Source organism: Anastrepha obliqua, chromosome 4, assembly GCF_027943255.1.
Source record: "Anastrepha obliqua isolate idAnaObli1 chromosome 4, idAnaObli1_1.0, whole genome shotgun sequence".
Classification (NCBI taxonomy): Eukaryota; Metazoa; Arthropoda; class Insecta; order Diptera; family Tephritidae; genus Anastrepha; species Anastrepha obliqua.
In genome coordinates this window covers 1,453,075-1,467,308 of record NC_072895.1, presented here as the reverse complement: position 1 = coordinate 1,467,308, position 14,234 = coordinate 1,453,075, and the positions used below count along the sequence as shown (strand labels likewise).

At 37.5% G+C, this 14,234-nt stretch overlaps 1 long non-coding RNA gene across 1 annotated transcript in view; it reads right to left on the bottom strand.

The window, feature by feature from the left end:
- LOC129243567 (uncharacterized) overlaps positions 1-14,234 on the bottom strand; it is a 107,171-nt gene that overhangs the window by 36,104 nt on the left and 56,833 nt on the right. The window contains exon 2 of the long non-coding RNA XR_008582326.1: positions 6,903-6,945. This is a non-coding gene — a long non-coding RNA (uncharacterized LOC129243567). The remainder of the gene's footprint in view (positions 1-6,902; positions 6,946-14,234) is intronic.

Here is a 14,234-nt window from a genome sequence, read left to right as displayed (position 1 = left end):
CCCAATTATGGATGGACGTGAGAGCGTTAAACTGCGGTTTGTCGAGATTATGACAAAGCGCTGCTGCGGTGATTTTTTCGACTTGAAGAAGAAAGGAACGACATCCGGAGAAAATTGGAATGTTCACACTGACAACTAAAGCCCATCAGCGCAGAACTGCCACGATAGTAATTATGGTGTAGTACTGAGCTTTCTAATATCATTCTCAAATTATAGGCCCAGTAATAATCAGCCGAATGGGTTGATGCGTGACTACCATTCGGAATCAAGAGAGAACGTTGGTTCGAATTTTTAAAAATAGATCTAACTCATATCCAGATTAAAGGACCCATGTTCCATACAGGAATAAGAGGATCAAATATATATACTTACATATTGAGACTACCTAACCTAAACTTACGAGTATTGGTTGCGAGAAGAGATATGGTTTTACAAAATATGCACTTTACATGGCGCTGAGTCCAGATATTTCTGAAAATCGTATTTTCAAACCATTTTGGCTTGCAAACAGAACATATGATATATATATCATATATATTTATGTCAGTATATGAGTTATATTGAGATAAAGAATTTATAGAAAAGTGTCTACGTACTCCATTGCAACGCGGTGAAGGTAACATTGGGCTTTTGCAAGGGATTACCAGAGTCAACATTTTTGTGTCCAATATTCAATATTTCCATTCCACATTTTTTACGATTTGACTGCAAAGGATCATGCATTTATAAGTAATATAGTATGCAGACCTAAGGTACGAATGGCAGATATTCCGCTCGCTGTAAAAACTGATATTTAATATTAAACAAGCGGCTGTTATTAATGCTGTTATACTCAGTTATACTCAAGGATGATAGATTACAAGGTTTGGCCATGCGAAACAAAACTGTGGAAATATCTTCCGCTGTGTCGTCATAGGCAATTCGCCAGCAATGCTGACAGATCATTTCACACATTCTCGTCCAATCAGTGGCTGTTCAGACGGCAACGCAGCAATCAGTTAAGTAAACAAGGACTGCGTTTTTCGTGTGTCGCCTACCCAATATCAGTTTTTTCGTAAACAAACCGCTGTCATGACCCATGTGTCCTCAGCCAATAAGCTGATTCTTTCCAATTCGCTGAGAGCCGTCTGATTTTGGTCGGACCTAAAAATCTTTTCACAATGAGTTAGAGCCAATTTACACGATTTACCCAGGGTGCAAAGTCATGCGTGTCGAGGTTTGTGGCAAAAAGTGTCAAGGGGGTAGGCATACACGCACGGTCAGCAAAATCGAGGGGTTACTTTGACATGTCGCCTTCATCGTAATCACATTTTCGTATTTTTTTCAAGTACACCAATATTGAATTGAATGACCAACGAAAAATTGTCCGCTTAAATGTGAAAAACACGCAAGGAAAGCCGCAAAAAAGAGTCATCGTGTAAATGCACGAAAATCTTCGAAGTTTTCTTTAAAAGAGTATGTGCAAAAAATCCAGGGTGAATTGCCTTTTATTTTACTATTTATTTTGTATAAATTGCTTCCACCACTTTGAACTCGGTACTTTTAAACTATGACCGCACTTTTTTTTAATAACAGATTTTTATAGTATACCTGTGGGCAAAAAGTAAGGTGAATTTGGTTGTAAAATGAAAAATCTTTATTTATTCTTGTAAATCAATTTCATCCCCTTCAAAATAATCCCCTCTCGATGAAATACACTTATGCCAACGATTTTCCAATCCCCGAAACATGCCAAATAGTCCATTTCCGGTATAGCCATCAGCACCTTTTTCGATTCATCTCCTCAATCGACTCGAAACGCGTTCCCCGGAGTGGTCTCTTGAGTTTTGGGAATAGCCAGAAGTCACACGGAGCCAAATCAGGCGAATACGGTGGTTGCGGAACGATATGCGTGGAATTTTTGGCGAAATGGTCACGAAGAACGAGTGCAGTGTGAGACGGTGCATTATCGTGATGCAAAAACCAAGAGTTGTTGGCCCATGATTCTGGTCTTTTTAGACGAATTGCTTCACGTAAACGAGGCATAACGCTCAAATAATATTCCTTATTAACAGTTTGGCCAGGTGGAAGGAATTCATAGGGCACCACACCACGAAAATCGAAAAAAACTGACACCATGACCTTTATTTTTGAACGACTTTGACGGTCTGGCCTCGCCTTTAGCACGGTATTCGCTTGATTGGTCGGTTGTTTCAGGGTCGTAAGCATACATCCAAGTCTCATCTCCCGTAATGATGCATTTGAGTTTGACCTGATAGTCTGAAAGCATTGTTTCACACACATTAACGCGACGACTTTTTTCCAAGAAATTGAGAGTTTTCGGTACCAAACGAGATTTGACTTTTCGTAGGCCCAAATGGTCTTTCAAAATGGTTTTCACAGATCCTTCTGAGATTCCGATCATATCAGTAAGGTCTTTAACAGTCAACCGACGATTTTTGAGCACTAACTCCTTCACTTTATTGACGTGTTTGTCATCTGTTGACTTCGATGGTCGTCCGGAGCGCTCCAAGTCATCAACACGTTCTCGACCCTCTTTGAAGTCTTGGTACCACTTATAAACATTTTTCTGCGACATGGTCGAATCACCAAATGCCTTCTGCAACATGCTAAACGTTTCCGCAAACAAAATTTGATGGCACTTCTCTGCTCAATCAAATCAGACATTGTAAAAATCGAAAAATGCACTCTTGGTCGTTTAGTAAACACAAGCGTAAATATATTACTGATAATGACATTCACATGAAAGTTGGCCCAGATGTTATTAACAGTGCTGCCAACTCATGAAAAAAATAACTAGAGCGAAATTTTAATCGCGCAAAGTTTGACAAATAAATTCACCTTACTTTTTGCCCACATATATGCACATGTATGTACATTAGGACGGGGCAATTTGTATGTAATGATTTTTTTACCAAAATTCGCATAAAACTGTATTTTTTTAATTTTTTCCTATCATTAATCTAAATTGACTCTAGAGCACATGCATATGTATGTATTATATGTATGTTTGTGCATAGGGTATGTATGTATATTTCTAGCCAAGAGGTTAGACACGTGTAGAGCTCTTGTTTGTGTATGTTTGTGTATGTGAGTGTGTGACCGATTTCGTCGTTATTAATAAGCGTAATTAATTAATTGCACAGATTCAGTGAATTATAAAAGAATTAAGGCCAACCAACTCAGCTCAACTCAACACAACTCAACTTGAATCAACGCTAAGCAGAGCTGAACGCTCAAATCCAGTGCGAAGGATAACCGAGCAAGAGATGTGTGGTCGAGTGTACAACTACGATATGAAGGAGTATAATATAAACGCGTTTGTCTGCGCACAAGCAGGTGGGTCGCCTTGGCAACGCGTAGTACCTGTGCAAAAGCTACAACAACATCTAATTAAAAACAGCAAATTAATCGGGAAAATCCAGCAGTTGAGTAGGAGTATCCTCATCATGGTCTCCTTCAGCTTTACGTTTGTTTGTTGGCCACGCACATACACACACGCTTATACTGATATCAACAATGTGTGGGCGAGTCCAACAACTCCTACCACACCCAGACAATGAAATGAGCGAAGCAGAGGGATACACCTACCGGCGCTGCAGCTCCTGTAAGGATATCCATGCAGGCAGGCTTCGCTTGAGTCTGTGAGTAGATGAGTACGTGGATGGGGCCGGTCCCTTTAGAGAAGTGTGAAAATTATTGGAGTTGATAAGCTCAATGAACTGGAAAATGTTTTGTATGTGTGCTGGAGCAGGTACATAGTCGCATCTTTTTGCTCTCATACATACGTACGTTTATTACCCTCCAGATGTCTCTTCGTTCGTCGCACGCTTTAATACATATTTCACTTTCATTTTCATTTCGCGCTACTGAACTGGAATTTTTTCGAATTACCGTTAACAAAGTGGCGACATTAATGCACTTAGGTTCTCACCTGGCTATTGCTCCTCATGATATTCAATGAAAGTGTTCGGTCGGCCCATTTAATGCGACTTCATTAACTGGACCGCATGTTTCTCATTGTTCAATCGACCTATCCTTGCGTTCTGCCACTTTAAATGCAAAAACAACGCAGGCATAACCTCCATATAAATTAGTGCGCTTTAGTGATTGAGTATCCTTTCATCTGGTTTGTTGCTTTTGTTGTTGTTAATTACATTAAGCAACAAGTTTCATTGAACACTAAAAACCATTTGTGTTTATTATCTAAGTATGAAGTGAATGACAATTTAAATTGTGCGAATGATTTTGCTCAGGCGCGCCAAAAGGACATCCGAATACTTACTACAACAAATAATTATCACAACACCAAAATACACGCGTATGCGTACGTGTGTTTACACCTACATATTTAAGAAGAGGACCAGGAGGAGGATGTGGATGATATCCTGCTGGACCACGCTTATCTTCTGTGTGTAATGAAGCGCAAACCTTTTGTACGCTCATAAACTCATTAGCCCGTTCAAGTAAGAGAGAATTTGATTTTAAAGATATTCAATGACTTAAATGCAAGAGTTTCTTTTTGCAAAATCACATAGTTTAATTTAAATAGTGAATAATTAAAGTGATTGATAATAAAGCAAGACTTGGAGATCCGGAAATCGACCCTTTGTACAGCTTAATCATAAATATTAGATTGCGGAAAAAGAAATCCATCACAGAAATAATCGAGGTTGACCGGCATGTTAGTAGTCGTGCATCGCCCAGGAGCTAAAGATCGACCATAAAACAGTTTGAAACCATTTGCACAAAGCTAGATTCAAAACGAAGCTCGATATTTGGGTGCCACACCAATTAATACCAAATAAAAAATAGTTTAAAAAAACACGCTTTTATTACTAATCGAACTAAAAAGTAGAAAATAAATTTTAATGACAAAGGGACCTATAATGAAGTAATAGCAAATCGAACGATCAGTCATAGTCAACTACCTCAGAACAGAATTATAACAAAAATTAAGATACAAATAGAGTAATTCAAATTAGAGTTAAAAGCGTGGGATGCATTTTGCTTCACTTTCATAACCTTCTGTACATAGGTAGTTGCCAATAGAATGATTTTAATATTTACTATATCAAGCTTAGTTCGATTAGCAAAAAAGCGTGTTTTTTATTTTTTTTTTTAACTATTTTTTATTATGAATGAAAATTATTGTTATCATTGCAGTCAGTGAATTAATGATTCGATATATTCGTGTTATATTTAATTCCTTTCTTATCGACTGTGAGTCTAAAGCTATGCAGTTATCGGCCGTGATAAAGAAGTAATCGGGATGAAGAACTTATTTCGTGGAGGGAGCCTGAGAAACGGCTACCCCACTCCAGAAACGGAGAGGTAACAACAAAATATACTGGCATAATCAATATGTTACATACTTTTTCCCATACAGATCATTGATTGAAGGTCGAGCCTTGTTTTTCTGAATGAAAATTATTGTTTTCATTTAGTCAGTGATTTATAGTCCGATTTAATTGTGCTATATTTAATTTCTTCTTTACCGACTATATGTCCAAAGAAAGGCCAGCATTGGCCTTGACACAGAATAGATACTCTCAGCACAAAAAAAGGAGACCGTGGATTATATTGACACAATCAAAATGAGATGTTAAGTTCCAGTTTGGTTTTTTTTAGTTCATTTTTTTTGTAAATTGTCCTTTAATCGATAAAATTTTATAAATGAAATTATGGTAATGATAAATTCCTTCTTTATTTGCCAAAATTTTGTTCCGTAAAATAATTTCAAAATTTATGTTTTGATTATGTTATTGTAATTAACAAAATTATTTCATCTTATATGAACATTGAATAGAGTAAATTTGCGACTGTAGTATGAGACTTGTAGTATCTACGCATGTGTAAAGACTATACAAAGTGAGAATGCAACTACCCAGAAAACGTTTTAGCCTTCCATTCGTACTGCAGTGCCGCGTGCCCGAGCAAGTTCGAATTCGAAAGAGTAAGTCGTAGACTCCAGAAATCAGTAAGACTAACTCGGAGAGTGCAGACATGCGCAGGCCGCGCGTTAGCTCTGTCTTTCTTACTCTTCTACAGAAGATCTACTATAAAAAAAGAAAATATTAATCCTGGCAATCCTAATAAGGAGAATGGAAAACTTTTATCAAATTATTGCATTGTCATCGGTCCTTGATAGGTGTGCAAAATTCCAAGTCGATCAGATTTTTAGAAGCCAGTGAAAATTAAGCTCAAAGATTCCGTTACATATATACATACAGCCCGAGCTAATAAAAGTGTGTTAAAAATATGACGGATCGAATTTCCATCTGCGGAGCTTTGGCCGAACGGAATAAAACCGGGACGAGAAATGGGCCACGACAATATTGACCGAAAACGCTCCCAGCATTTTTCTACGACTAGCAGGAGCGGGAAAGTCTCTGAAGGCAAAAAGTAAAAACGGTTTTTGAATGAATTTTCGAAGACTTAACATTGCTGACGATTTCTTTGCAACTTCTTCCGGCAGGTTAACCTTAACATTACCGCTCGAGTATCAAGGCACTGTGGACCTCTTTCTTTTAAACCATATTAAACAAATTACGAACCTAATGAACCACTTCGAACCTCACCACAAATTTAAGATCTCTTTCCAGCACTTTTGATATCTTGTATCCACTTTTTACCATACGGAAAACGCTACCATCCTGTGCCTATAAATGATTGACGATGGCATATCTACAGCTCTTTATTCAGTTTGTATGTGAATTTTGTTTCTTTAGCTCAACATGTTTAGATCTCGACAATTAGCAAATTAGCAAAAATTATTCGTACCTCAAGCGACTACGCTCCTCGTATCGGTTAGGCGGCGCGGGAGAACCATTGAGTTTGATAAAATAATTGCGTATCTCAATATGTTATAACTCATCTGAAACTGGAATAACTTTACTCACCCTTAATTAATTTGCCGCATTACCTTCACCAAATAATCGACACCTAAAAAAAAGAAGGAAACAAATTTTATCGAGATATGCAAAGAATATCATTGTTTAAAGTAATAACGAAAACACATACATATGCATATGCCATACACAGAGATATTTTTATTTTACTTTATAAAAAACTAGATATTAACCGTTGCTACTCAAGCGAGTTAGCATATCAATTAGCATAACCCAATGCGAACTAGCACAGATACTTTTCGCAGGGACCAAAACTAACTGTTATTAAGGATTTCAGAGCTAAGAAGTTACATAAATTTCGAAATAAGAAAAAGTTGTCTGATAAGATCTCTTGGAGAGAAAGAGTAATGAAAAGAGTAACTTTCCAAAGTTTACTTTTTACGTTGCCACAGTTGTCAGTATGTGGTAGAAATATTCTTTATGTTGATTTGTAGAAGCTATTGTTGTTGTAGTTGTAGCAGCATAAACATTCCCCAAATCCTGTCGTGGAAACATGTAGAAGCTTTTAATTTTTAACTCTTAAAACAAATGCAAGAAGCATTTGTAAGTTACAGTAAACATTGCCCACTTTGACTTATTTCTGGTGTTTAAATTGAATTTGAGCTTTGATTTTTTAAATCGGGAATTTTGCAACAAATACTTCTGTGGTGCATTTTAATCTGCTATATCCCTCTGTTTTAAGTATTTTTGGCCCTTTCTCGTAAAAGATATAAAAACGACCTAGCTATTGAAGAGTTAGAGGGTTAAAGTGTTCTTTAAAAATATTATCAAATGTGATATTATATATTTTGACGTAACGGCTCTGAACGGAAAATTTAAAAATGTTTTTCTCAAAAACAATGTTATCAAACTAAGCAGACATATTAGTTGAATACTAAAGCATGGAAGTTCAAATACTGCATATACAGCTTTGGGAGTTTGGCGTTTTGTTATTGAATATAAACTTTCTTTTTTATATATTTACAATTTACCACCTTTTTTCAAAAGTGCACCAATTCTGAAATCAACTGTATATACAGGGTGAGCCAAATAAGACCTACTAATGTTAAGCACAAACAACTTTTTTTATTTTTTGACATATTTACTTTTCTCTTTTTGTAGGTTATAATTGAATTGTTGAAAATTTATTATGGAACCCTACCGCAAGACCACCAACAACGACTACAATACGCTATTCGTTTTACAGAATTAGCCACACAAATTGATTTTTTAAATAATGTTTTGATGTCGGATGAGGCGCATCTCCATTTAAATGGTTATGTCAACAACAAAATTGTGAGGCTCTGAAAATCCAAGGGCAACACACCAACATCAGTTGCACCCATCTAAATGTACTGTTTGGTGCGGTGTTATGGCCACTAGAGTTATCGGTCCATATTTCTTTTTTTCGAAAATCAGGATGAAATGCTGGAATCGATTACAGGAGCTTCTTACAGAACATTGATTGAAAACTTTTTGCGGCCAATGGCGGAGCAGTATCCTAATTTGTGGTTTCAACAAGATGGAGCAACTGCGCATACTGCTAGTAGTAGTAGTAGTAGCATTAGTAGGTCTCATTTGGCCCACCCTGTATTTACACATAAATCATAAATTTTGTCTATTATTCCACGCACTAAAATAAGAATATTTAAACCCTTCTTTTGACTGTACCGTTCGGCCGATTAATAACTTTCTTTAGGGCAGAAATGTAAATCCCGATATATAGGGGGCGTGGCATCTGGCATATGGTCCAAAATGTAAAAAGCAATATATCCCTAAAACTAATTAAGCTAGCGAACTGAAAATTATCACAAGTGCACAAATTGGAGAAGAAGAAGAGAAATTGAGGGTGAAAAGTGGTAGGTATTGAAAAAGGGAGTCTAGCACCTCCCATACAAACTGAAAGCTTCATATAACTTTTCTCTGGAACCGCTTATGATAAGATACTGAAATTTCATACAGGTACATAAATTACGAATGCCAAAATAAGGCGAAAAGCATTAGGTATTGGAAAAGGGGACTTGGCGCCTCCCATAAAAACTTAAATCTCTCATCGTTTTTACAAAATAAATGAATCAATGGAAATTTCAAAATCTTAAAACAAAACTTTTATGAATCGCTTCCAGAGATTGAAAAAAACAATTCACATATTTTATCACATTGTATAGTTCCATTCCCACGTCACTGTTGACAGTTATAATTTTATAAAAAACTTCGTTCATTTAGGAACCAGCATTAACACCGATAACAATGTCAGCCTTGAATTCCAACGGAGAATCTGTCTTGCCAAAAAGCGCTACTTTGTATTAAGTAGGAAATGGAGTAGTAAAATCCTCTCTCGACGAACAAAACGAACATTCTACAAGGCTTTCATCATGCCTAACGTATGGTGCAGAAGCTTGGACGATGACAACATCCGATGATGCGACGCTTGGAGTGTTCGAGAGAAAGATTCTGCGTAAGATTTTTGGACCTTTGCACGTTGGCAACGGCGAATATCGCAGACGAAGGAACGATGAGCTGTATGAGCTTTACGACGACATAGACATAGCGCAGCGAATAAAGATCCAGCGGCTACGTTGGCTGGGTCATGTCGTCCGAATGGATACAAACGCTCCGGCACTGAAAGTATTCGATGCGGTACCAGCTGGTGGTAGTAGAGGAAGAGGAAGGCCTCCTCTGCGTTGGAAAGATCAGGTGGAGAAGGACTTGGCTTCACTTGGTGTGTCCAATTGGCGCCGGTTAGCACGAGAAAGAAACGACTGGCGCGCTTTGTTAAACTCGGTCAAAGTCGCGTAAGCGGTTATCGCGCCAATTAAGAAGAAGATAGTTCCACGACATTATCGGCATTTTCTTGAACATCAAAATTGCCTGAACGGAATCGACGAAACTAATATTGCACGTAATTAACTCTTACATTATCGGCACCCTGAACACCATTCCCAATTACACCGGCCTGGCTTGTATTTTGTAAAACTGTAAAATGTATCGAATTTTCTCTTTGTTGACTTCCATTGCTAACACCCTGTAACTCACAACTGAATGGAGCAAACAAAAAACAGCAAAAGAATTGTTTTAGTGTGAAGTGTCACCTTAGCAGCGAGCATGAAATTCAAATTGTTTGATCGATACTTTACGAGATATCGATCACAATTAATCCATCTACCGAGAAAATAATGGATTTCTTTTCTCCAAACTGCTATTTTTTAATGAGGGTGCGTGACTACCATTCGAAATTCAGAGAGAACGTAGGTTCGAATCTCGGTGAAAGACCAAAATTAAGAAAAAGTTGTTTCGTATAGCGGTCGCCCCTCGGTAGGCAATGGCAAACCTCCGCCATTAAAAAGGTCCTCATAAAAATATCTGCCGTTCGGAGTCTGCTTGAAACTGTAGGCCCCTCCATTTGTGGAACAACGTCAAGACGTACGCCACAAATAAGAGGAGAAGCTCGGCCAAACACCCACAACGGGTGTACGCGCCAATTATATATATATGTATATATATAATTTATATATATAAATAGGTTTTGCAGACCTTCTAAAGTCAATATGAGCTTAAATTACTAAAGATAATCAAATAAATCAAATAGTTCAAAAGTGCACAAAATTCCTTCTTTGATAACTAAAGTAGAACTCGAATTCTCGTTAAAATCTCTAAGTGTGCGGGCGATAGGGGCATTAGGCACATATAACAATTCATGATAAGCACTTTAAGATAGGGATATGAAAGGGAATGCCTCGTAACTGAATGTATCCGTCCAATACTTGATACATATGTACAATACATATTGATGTATTCTGTTTTAAAGTTTTGTAGGATATAAGTAAGCTATTGAAAATGTTCTCATGCAGCCACGCAAATAATAATCCATTTTTAGCGACTCGAAAACCTCTTCTTTCCCTTACTTTCATACTCCTTCATATAATACCTCAAGCTGTAAGAAAAGTCATTTTATGAAGCTTTGACGAACTAGTATAGGAGCGATCACGGCCTCTGAGATATACCGCTGATCTGCCCTTTCTCAAACCATTTGTTGTTCCAAGGGTAACTGAAATTGGGAATATATTGCAGTTCCTTGCAAGATATATAATATATACCTATATACATGACAATTCGGCCACAATAATTTTTCTAAATATGTCGTCACCTACGCCTCCCAGTCGATCCAAACCAACTCATAAGCATTTCTCACAATATGCATGAAACATACTCTTATGCATGCTGCAGATATTAATTCCGTGTAAAATACCGTTAAATGTGAAATTGTGCAAAATTTAATTTTTCAAAATTTTCTACCAGCTTTGCTGTGCCACGTACATATAATAAAGCCATCAAAAGCACTATGTAAATAATTTGCAGAGAATTGCCTCCTCTGCGCTGATAAGACACCGCAGGAAACGAGGTAATAAGGATATTTTGAGCGAAGCGTCAAACATATCAAAAATGTATTATCTATCAACGCTACCGTAAATGCCACTGAAAGCGACTCACTACGTTTCCGGTGCCAGGCACTTGCCAGCGGCCAACATCTACATTTCCACCGTTATTTGACTTGGGCATTTGCAGGCATTTCAATACGCGCACGTTCAGTAGGTGGCTTAGGGCGATTTACTTGGCAAATGGGCTCGCTGGCAATGCAGTATGTGGAATTGGAGTAGAGTTCACGAAATGTGCGATGATTTGATATGCGATTTAGGTTTTAGGTTTGCATGAAAATGCAAAGTGTTGGAATGAATGTTGAAGAAAAGAGAAAATAAGCAGATAAAGTATTTTGAACATGCAATTTATGGCAATTTTATATTACTTTTAATGCTTCACGAATTGATAGAGACTATCGATTTAAAACAATGTGAGTAATATGCGAAAACGTTAACGCTGGAAATATTTATTGATAAAATATTGAATTGGGAATTGTGTCATAGAACACATACCCATACTTACAAAGACATATATGTATATACATTTAGCAAGAAGTTGTAACTGTAAATATTAAAACTTAGCGCTGTCACTCAGCATGCCAATTTTAATTATCCCTGTTCACCAATAGCCCTACTCCCATTGAGCTCCATGCATACATACGTACATGCATACTCTACACTTGCCTAAAGAATCTATCCTCTACAGTGTTTTTGCGAGCTGCATTTTTTTAGCAGCAACTCTGATATGATAAGTGGTTGGACTCAACTAAGGCACATTGACCAGGTAGCAGCGGTAAACCAGCTGATTTTTTTGATTTTTTAATTCGACTCTAAACTGTTAATCTTTGTTTGTGCTCACTGTGGTACCGGCATACTTGAACTAACCGACTTAGAAATATTTTTGCATTCTCAGGCCATTTTTTAAGGCCAGATTAAGTTTGACATTTTATGCCTGAGTGTCTTTAGCATAAGTGGAAAAAGGTTAAAATTCTTACTCAAGCGAATAATTTTTAAAATATTTCAACTCATTAGCTATCTCATGAAAGAGTTGTTTAAACCCCTTTTTTTGAAAAGTCTGCGTAGTCGCTAGAAAGTTTATATATTTTGCTAGAAAATTTCACTGGCGCTACTCTCAGACAAAATTTTTATTAAGGGTAATTAATTTAGAAGTATCAGATTTTAATTGAAATAATGTTGACCGCTGCTGCGCCGTAATTCGGCCATCCGTAAACACCAATTTTGAATGACTCGCTGGAGGACTTCGGTCGGTATCTCGTGAATAAGTTTAGTAATGTTGGCTTCCATTGCTTCAATCGAAGCTGGTTTATCCACGAAGTATTTAGACTTTACATAACCCCACAAATTAAATTCCAAAGGTGTGATATCACATGATCTTGGAGACGAGAGATAAATTGCTCACCGAAACTACGCCGCAGTAAATCCATTGTTTCACGGGCTGTAAGACAATTTGCGCCGTCCTGTTGGATTGTTAGAAGCAAATGTTTAGGAGATCACGAGCTTCGGTTTCCGGCATCAAAACGTCGTTTATCATGGCGCGATAGTGTTCCCCATTCACTGTTACATTGGCGCCTGACTCGTCTTTGAAGATTGATGACTCCTCCGATTTTCGTAATACAATTACACGATTTGTAAACGTTGTTGAGTCGTAAGTCTTTCGATGATGAAATGTTCCCTTGCAGTATACGACAACTTTTTTATGCTTTCTCTATATTTGCTCATAAATATAACTCTAGTTCTTTCCATCACTATTAGGCAAAAAATTCCAAGCTTAATATGGCTATAAAATAGGTAATGCAGGTCTTTCACCCAGAATTGGAATCTTTCCGCCCTAAAAATCCTGTTTCACTGTTTTATTGAAGATTGCGATCTGATCTTACAAGTGAAGGGATTTAATGGCGATTGCCAAAAAAAACTATCCATTATTTTATGTTTCATGTCCACTTTGAGCTTCATTTCATTTTATTTCGTTTCATTTATTTCAGGTCTCAACATAATAATAGTTTTTATGGACCACTTAAAGCTAATATGAGCTTAAATTACTACAGATAGTTAAATAAATAAATTAAATAAACAAAAAAATGGAGTTTAGAAATTCATAAAATTCCTTCTTTGGCACCAAAAAGCCAAGCGGAATAGAACTCGAAATCTCATTGACCTTTCTTTAAAAATGTACCCACCGCATCGTGCTCAAACCGGCGTCAAACGGAAGCCGAAGAAGGATAAAACAAGAACAGGGGGGTATTCTTTCACCCTTACTTTTCAACTGCTACATCCCGAAGCTTCCTCACTGATCTTCTATGACATTGGTGGTTTGTGTTCCAAAGAGCTCCATCTCTCCAGCTTTTCTCGCTTCTTTACGGGGAGAAATCTATTACTTTTCCCCACTAAATGCACGGCAACCCTATTTACCATCTTCGAGAAGGAGGTCAAAATACAGCTAAATGTTCGTTCCCCCGACAGTCGGTTCTACGTAACCGAAACGACCCAGATTTATGTCGGATCAAGGACTAATACTTCAGCAGCATTCCCCGAATATTAGTGGGAAATTTTTATACTGCTACAACAACAACAACAACAACAACAGCTAAATGTTAAAGTCGATGACACGCCCATACCGACCGTAAACAACACTAATGGAGGTTCACCTTCAATAGTTAGCTCTCCTTCTCGGCGCGTACAACCGCAATTGCCACTAGGATCCAAAACAGTAACAAGGTTCTCACATCTCCAAAACACAAATATCAGGATAGCCACGTGATGCCTCCAAAAGTCTTCCCTACAGCATCTCCACAGCGAGGATACGATTACCACAGTTAATTAGCACAGTAAGATTCTCGGCAAGCAATTCCTGCTGGATTACTACCGCAGGAACTACCCCTGCAGGTATTTTCTGGAGGCTAAGCCA